This window comes from Ranitomeya imitator, chromosome 2 (genome assembly GCF_032444005.1).
Source record: "Ranitomeya imitator isolate aRanImi1 chromosome 2, aRanImi1.pri, whole genome shotgun sequence".
Taxonomy (NCBI): domain Eukaryota; kingdom Metazoa; phylum Chordata; class Amphibia; order Anura; family Dendrobatidae; genus Ranitomeya; species Ranitomeya imitator.
Genome location: NC_091283.1, coordinates 360796424 through 360803683, shown reverse-complemented (window position 1 = coordinate 360803683; position 7260 = coordinate 360796424).

Here is a 7260-nt window from a genome sequence, read left to right as displayed (position 1 = left end):
CAATGCAGATTGGGTGATAATGAAGAGGAAAAGGAGCTGGTTGCCTGCGCTACAGATGGCACTGCTCACACAACCTTCCTCACGTCTATTTAGCATGGATAGCCTGAAGATGAGGATGATGATGAGGAGAACTTGAGCAGTCGTCTTCTTGTTGGGGACTGGGAAGTCTTAGCTGTTTGCAGTATGACACACATGGCTGAATTGATGTTCTGCTTCCGTTCCCTTGACCCCCTTGTTGTACACATTTTGGCCAACACTAATCACTGATTGGTCACCATTTTAGACCCAAGCAACAAGGAGAACTTTACATCTCTCCTATAAAACTATATCACTAGTTAACCCCTTCAGTGAACACCGTAAAAAAAAAAAAACGAGGAAAAAGCAACGCTTTATTATCATACCGCCAAACAATAAGTGGAATAATACGTGATAATAAAGACTGATATAAATAACCATGGTACCGCTGAAAACGTCATCTTGTCTTGCAAAAAAGGAGCCGCAATACAGCATCATCAGCGAAAAAATAAAAAAGTTATAGTCCTCAGAATAAAGCGATGCAAATATAATTATTTTTTCTATAAAATAGTTTTTATCGTATAAAAGCGCCAGAACATAAAAAAAGATATAAATGAGGTATCGCTGTAATCGTACTGACCCAAAGAATAAAACTGCTTTACCCATTTTACCAAACGTGGAACAGTATAAACGCCTCCCCAAAAGAAATTCATGAATAGCTGGTTTTTGGTCATTCTGCCTCACAAAAATCGGAATAAAAAGCGATCAAAAAATGTCACGTGCCCAAAAATGTTACCAATAAAAACATCAACTTGTCCCGCAAAAAATAAGACCTCACATGACTCTGTGGACCAAAATATGGAAAAATTATAGTTCTCAAAATGTTGTAATGCAAAAAATATTTTTTGCAATAAAAAGCGTCTTTCAGTGGGTGACGGCTGCCAATCATACAAATCCGCTTAAAACCCCACTATAAATAGTAGTCAAACCCCCCTTCATCACCCCCTTAGTTAGGGAAAAATTAAAAAATTTAAAAAATTTATTTCCATTTTCCCATTAGAGTTAGGGCTAGGGTTAGGGCTAGGGTTAGGGCTATGGTTAGGGATAGGGTTAGGTTTAGGGCTAGGGTTAGGGCTACGGTTAGGGTTAGGGCTAGGGTTAGGGCTAGGTTTAGGGTTGGGGCTAGGGTTAAGGCTACAGTTAGGGTTGGGGCTAAAGTTAGGGTTGGGGCTAAAGTTAGGGTTAGGGTTTGGATTACATTTACGGTTGGGAATAGGGTTGGGATTAGGGTTAGGGGTGTGTCAGGGTTAGAGGTGTGGTTAGGGTTACCATTGGGATTAGGGTTAGGGGTGTGTTTGGATTAGGGTTTCAGTTATAATTGGGGGGTTTCCACTGTTTAGCACATCCAGGGGCTCTCCAAACTTGTCATGGCGTCCGATTTCAATTCCAGCCAATTCTGCGTTGAAAAAGTAAAACAGTGCTCCTTCCTTTCCGAGCTCTCCCGTGTGCCCATACAGGGGTTTACCCCAACATATGGGGTATCAGCATACTCAGGACACATTGGACAACAACATTTGGGGTCCAATTTCTCCTGTTACCCTTGGGAAAATACAAAACTGGGGGCTAAAAAATAATTTTTGTGGGAAAAAAAGGATTTTTTTATTTTCACGGCTCTTCGTTATAAACTGTAGTGAAACATTTGGGGGTTCAAAGTTCTCACAACACATCTAGAAAAGTTCCTTGGGGGGTCTAGTTTTCAATATGGGGTCACTTGGGGGGGTTTCTACTGTTTAGGTACTTTAGGGGCTCTGCAAACGCAATGTGACGCCTGCAGACCATTCCATCTAAGTCTGCATTCCAAATGGTGCTCCTTCCCTTCTGAGCTCTGCCATGCGCCCAAACGGTGGTCCCCCCCACATATGGGGTATCAACGTACTCAGGACAAATTGGACAACAAATTTTAAGGTCCAATTTCTCCTGTTACCCTTGGGAAAATACAAAACTGGGGGCTAAAAAAAATTTTTTGTGGGAATTTTTTTTTTTATTTTCACGGCTCTGCATTATAAACTGTAGTGAAACACTTGGGGGTTCAAAGTTCTCACAACACAACTAGATAAGTTCCTTGGGGGGTATAGTTTCCATTATGGGGTCTACTGTTTAGGTACATTTGGGACTCTGCAAACGCAATGTGACGCCTGCAGACCAATCCATCTAAGTCTGCATTCCAAATGACGCTCCTTCCTTTCCGAGCTCTGCCATGCGCTCAAACAGTGGTTACCCACCACATATGGGGTATCAGCGTACTCAGGACAAATTGGACAACTTTTAGGGTCCAATTTCAACCTGTTACCCTTGGAAAATACAAAACTGGGGACTAAAAAATAATTTTTGTGGAAAAAAAATATTTTTTATTTGCACAGCTCTGCGTTATAAACTGTAGTGAAACACTTGGGGGTTCAAAGCTCTCACAACACATCTAGATGAGTTCCTTAGGGGGTGTACTTTCCAAAATGGTGTCACTTGTGGGGGTTTCTCCTGTTTAGGTACATTAGGGGCTCTGCAAACGCAATGTGACGCCTGCAGACCATTCCATCTAAGTCTGCATTCCAAATGGCGCTCCTTCCCTTCCAAGCCCTCCCATGCACCCAAATGGTTGTTCCCCCCAACATATGGGGTATCAACGTACTCAGGACAAATTGGACAACAAATTTTGGGGTCCAATTTCTTCTGTTACCCTTGGGAAAATAAAAGAATGGGGGCAAAAAGATAATTTTTGTGAAAAAATATGATTTTTTATTTTTAGGCTCTGTATTATAAACTTCTGTGAAGCACGTGGTGGGTCAAAGTGCTCACTACACATCTAGATAAGTTCCTTAGGGGGTCTACTTTCCAAAATGGTGTCACTTGTGGGGGGTTCCAATGTTTAGCCACATCAATGGCTCTCCAAACGCAACATGGCGTTCCATCTCAATTCTTGTCAATTTTGCATTAAAAAGTCAAACGGCGCTCCATCCCTTCTGAGCTCTCCCATGTGCCCAAACAGTGGTTTACCCCCACATATGGGGTATCAGCGTACTCAGGACAAATTGTACAACAACTTTTGGGGACCAATTTCTTCTCTTACCCTTGGGAAAATAAAAAATTGAGGGCTAAAAAATCATGTTTGTGAAAAAATATGATTTTTTATTTTTACGGCTCTGCATTATAAACTTCTGTGAAGTACTTGGTGGGTCAAAGTGCTCACCACACATCTAGATAAGTTCTTTAGGGGGTCTACTTTCCAAAATGGTGTCACTTGTGGGTGGTTTCAATGTTTAGGCACATCAGTGGCTCTCCAAACGCAACATGGCTTCCCATCTCAATTCCTGTCAATTTTGCATTGAAAAGTCAAACTGCGCTCCTTCCCTTCCGAGCTCTCCCATGCGCCCAAACAGTGGTTTACCCCCACATATGGTGTATCGACGTACTCAGAACAAATTGTACAACAACTATTGGGGTCTATTTTCTCCTGTTACCCTTGGTAAAATAAAACAAATTGGAGCTGAAGTAAATTTTTTGTGAAAAATGTTCATTTTCTCATTTTTACAACACCATTTTTTTTAGGGACCACATCACTTTTGAAGTCACTTTGTGGGGTCTATATGATGGAAAAAAAACCAAGTGTGACACCATTCTAAAAACTGCAACCCTCAAGGTGCTCAAAACCACATTCAAGAAGTTTATTAACCCTTCAGGTGTTTCACAGGAATTTTTGGAATGTTTTTAAAAAAATGAACATTTAAGTTTTTCTCACAAAAAATTTAATTCAGCTCCAATTTGTTTTATTTTACCAAAAATGAATTTTTTGCCCCCAATGTTTTATTTTCCCAAGGGTACCAGAAGAAATTGGACCCCAAAAGTTGTGCAATTTGTCCTGAGTACGCCGATACCCCATATGTGGGGGTAAACCACTGTTTGGACGCATGGTAGAGCTCGGAAGGGAAGGAGCGTCATTTGACTTTTCAATGCAAAATTGACTGGAATTGAGATGGGACGCCATGTTGCGTTTGGAGAGCCCCTGATTTGCCTAAACATTGAAAGCCCCCACAAGTGACATCATTTTGGAAAGTAGTCCCCCTAAGGAACTTATCCAGATGTGTTGTGAGAACTGTGAACCCCCAAGTGTTTCACTACAATTTATAACTGAGAGCCGTGAAAATAAAAAATATTTTTTTTTCTACAAAAATTATATTTTAGCCCCCAGTTTTGTATTTTTCCAAGAGTAACAGGAGAAATTGGAGCCCAAAAGTTGTTGCCAATTTGTTCTGAGTACGCTGATACTCCATGTGTGGGGGGAATAATCGTTTGGGCGCATGGCAGAGCTCGGAAGGGAAGGAGCGGCGTTTGGAATGCAGACTTAGATGGATTGGTCTGCAGGCGTCACGGTGCATTTGCAGAGCCCCTGATGTACCTAAACAGTAGAACCCCCCCACAAGGGCCCTTATATTGCAAACTAGACTCCCCAAGGAACATATCTAGATGTGTTGTGAGAACTTTGTACCCCCAAGTGTTTCACTACAGCTGATAACGCAGAGCCGTGAAAATAAAAAAATCCTTTTTTTCCACAAAAATTATTTTTAAGCCCCCAGTTTTGTATTTTCCTAAGGGTAACAGGAGAAATTGGACCCCAAAAGTTGTTGTCCAATTTGTTCTGAGTACGCTGATACTCCATGTGTGGGGGGGAATAATTGTTTGGGCGCATGGCAGAGCTCGGAAGGGAAGGAGCGCCGTTTGGAATGCAGACTTAGATGGATTGGTCTGCAGGTGTCACGGTGCATTTGCAGAGCCCCTGATGTACCTAAACAGTAGAACCCCCCCACAAGTGACCCCATATTGGAAACTAGACTCCCCAAGGAACATATCTAGATGTGTTGTGAGAACTTTGTACCCCCAAGTGTTTCACTACAGCTGATAACGCAGAGCCGTGAAAATAAAAAAAATCCTTTTTTTCCACAAAAATTATTTTTAAGCCCCCAGTTACCTAAGGGTAACAGGAGAAATTGGAGCCCAAAAGTTGTTATCCAATTTGTTCTGAGCACGCTGATACCCAATATGTTGGGGTAAACCCCTGTTTGGGCGCACAGGAGAGCTCAAAAGGGAGAAGCACTGTTTTACTTTTTCAACGCAGAATTGGCTGGAATTGAGATCGGACGCCATGTCGCGTTTGGAGAGCCCCTGATGTGCCTAAACAGTGGAAACCCCCGAATTGTAACTGAAATCCTAACCCAAACACACCCCTAACCCTAATCCCAACCCTAACCATAACCGTAACCACACCCCTAACCCGAACATGCCCCTAGCCCTAATCCCAACCACACCCCTATTCCCAACACACCCCTAACCCTAATCCCAACCCTAACCACACCCCTAACTCAAACACACCCCTAACCCTAATCCCAACCATAACCCTAACCACACCCCTAACCCTAATCCCAACCCTAATTCCAACCGTAAATGTAATCCAAACCCTAACTTTAGCCCCAACCTAATCCTAACTTTATCCCCAACCCTAACCCTAACTTTAGCCCCAACCCTAACTGTAGCCCCAAACCTAACCCTAACTGTAGCCCCAACCCTAACTTTAGCCCTAACCCTAACTTTAGCCCCAACCATAACCCTAATGGGAAAATGGAAATAAATAAATTTTTTTAAATTTTATCATTTTTCCCTAACTAAGGGGGTGATGATGGGGGGGTTTGATTTTCTTTTATAGCGGGTTTTTTAGCGGATTTTTATGATTCGCATTTTGGGAGCTTTAATTTTTCCATATTTTGGTCCACAGTCATGTGACATTTTCGGGCACATGACATTTTTTAATCTCTTTCTATTCTGATTTTTGTGGCGGAGAATGACCAAAAACCAGCTATTCATGAATTTCTTTTGGGATGGGGGGTGTTAGTACTGTTCCACGTTTGGTAAAATTGATAAAGTAGTTTTATTCTTCAGGCCAGTACGATTACAGCGATATCTCATTTATATCTTTTCATGTTTTGGCGCTTTTATACGATAAAAACTATTTTATATAAAAAATAATTATTTTTGCATTGCTTTATTCTGAGGACTATAACTTTTTGTTTTTTTTGCTGATGATGCTGTATTGCAGCTCGTTTTTTGCGGGACAAGATGAAGTTTTCAGCGGTACCATGGTTATTTATATCCATCTTTTTGATCGTGTGTTATTCCACTTTTTGTTCGGCGGTATGATAATAAAGCGTTGTTTTTTGCCTCTTTTTTTTTTTTTTTACGGTGTTCACTGAAGGGGTTAACTAGTGGGCCAATTTTGTAGGTCAGGTCATTACGGACGCCGCGATACTAAATATGTGTACTTTTATTGTTTCTTTTTTTACTTAGATAAAGAAATGTATTTATTGGAACAATATTTTTTTTTCTTTATTTAGGAATTTTTTTTTTTACTTTTTTACATTGCCCCAGAGGGGGACATCACTGTATAGTGACAGATCACAGATCTGACACTTTGCAGTGCACTGTGTCAGATCAGCGATCTGACAGGCACTGCAGGGAGGCTTCCCGGCGCCTGCTCTGAGCATGCGCTTGAAAGCCACCTCCCTGCAGGACCCAGAAGGCCCCCTGCGGCCATTTTGGATCCGGAGCCTGCAGGGAGGAGGAGGTAGGAGACCCTCGGAGCCACGCAATCACATCTCGTTGCTCCGAGGGTGTCCTGGAAGCACGCAGGGAGCCCCCTCCCTGCGCGATGCTTCCCTGTGCCGCCGCAACGCTGCAATCATGTTTGATCGCAGTGAGCAGGGGGTTAGTGCCGGATGTCAGCTGTAATAATCAGCTGACAACTGGCGGCGATCCCCCCGTGGGCACAGCCGATCGCCTATGACGTACTATCCCGTCACTGGGAATTAAGTACCAGGTCACCTCGACCGGATAGTACGTCATATTGGATAAAGGGGTTAATCTAGTCTATTCTCATGCACCCCTTCCAACCCAAACATCAGTGTACGCTTCAGGAGTTCATCTTTTTTTTGTCGTCCTCCTCCACCACCATATCAACAGGGTGACCATGCTACCCGCACTGTAAATTTTTTAACAGTGTTTATGATGCCCACATTAACAATTTTTAGAGGCCTACCTCAAACATTTCTTTGATAAACAGTAAGTGTATACCCCCAAGGGTAAATGTTTTTTCAACCCATGCACTTAGTGCATGGGCATTACCAGTATAAGATATCCACTTCT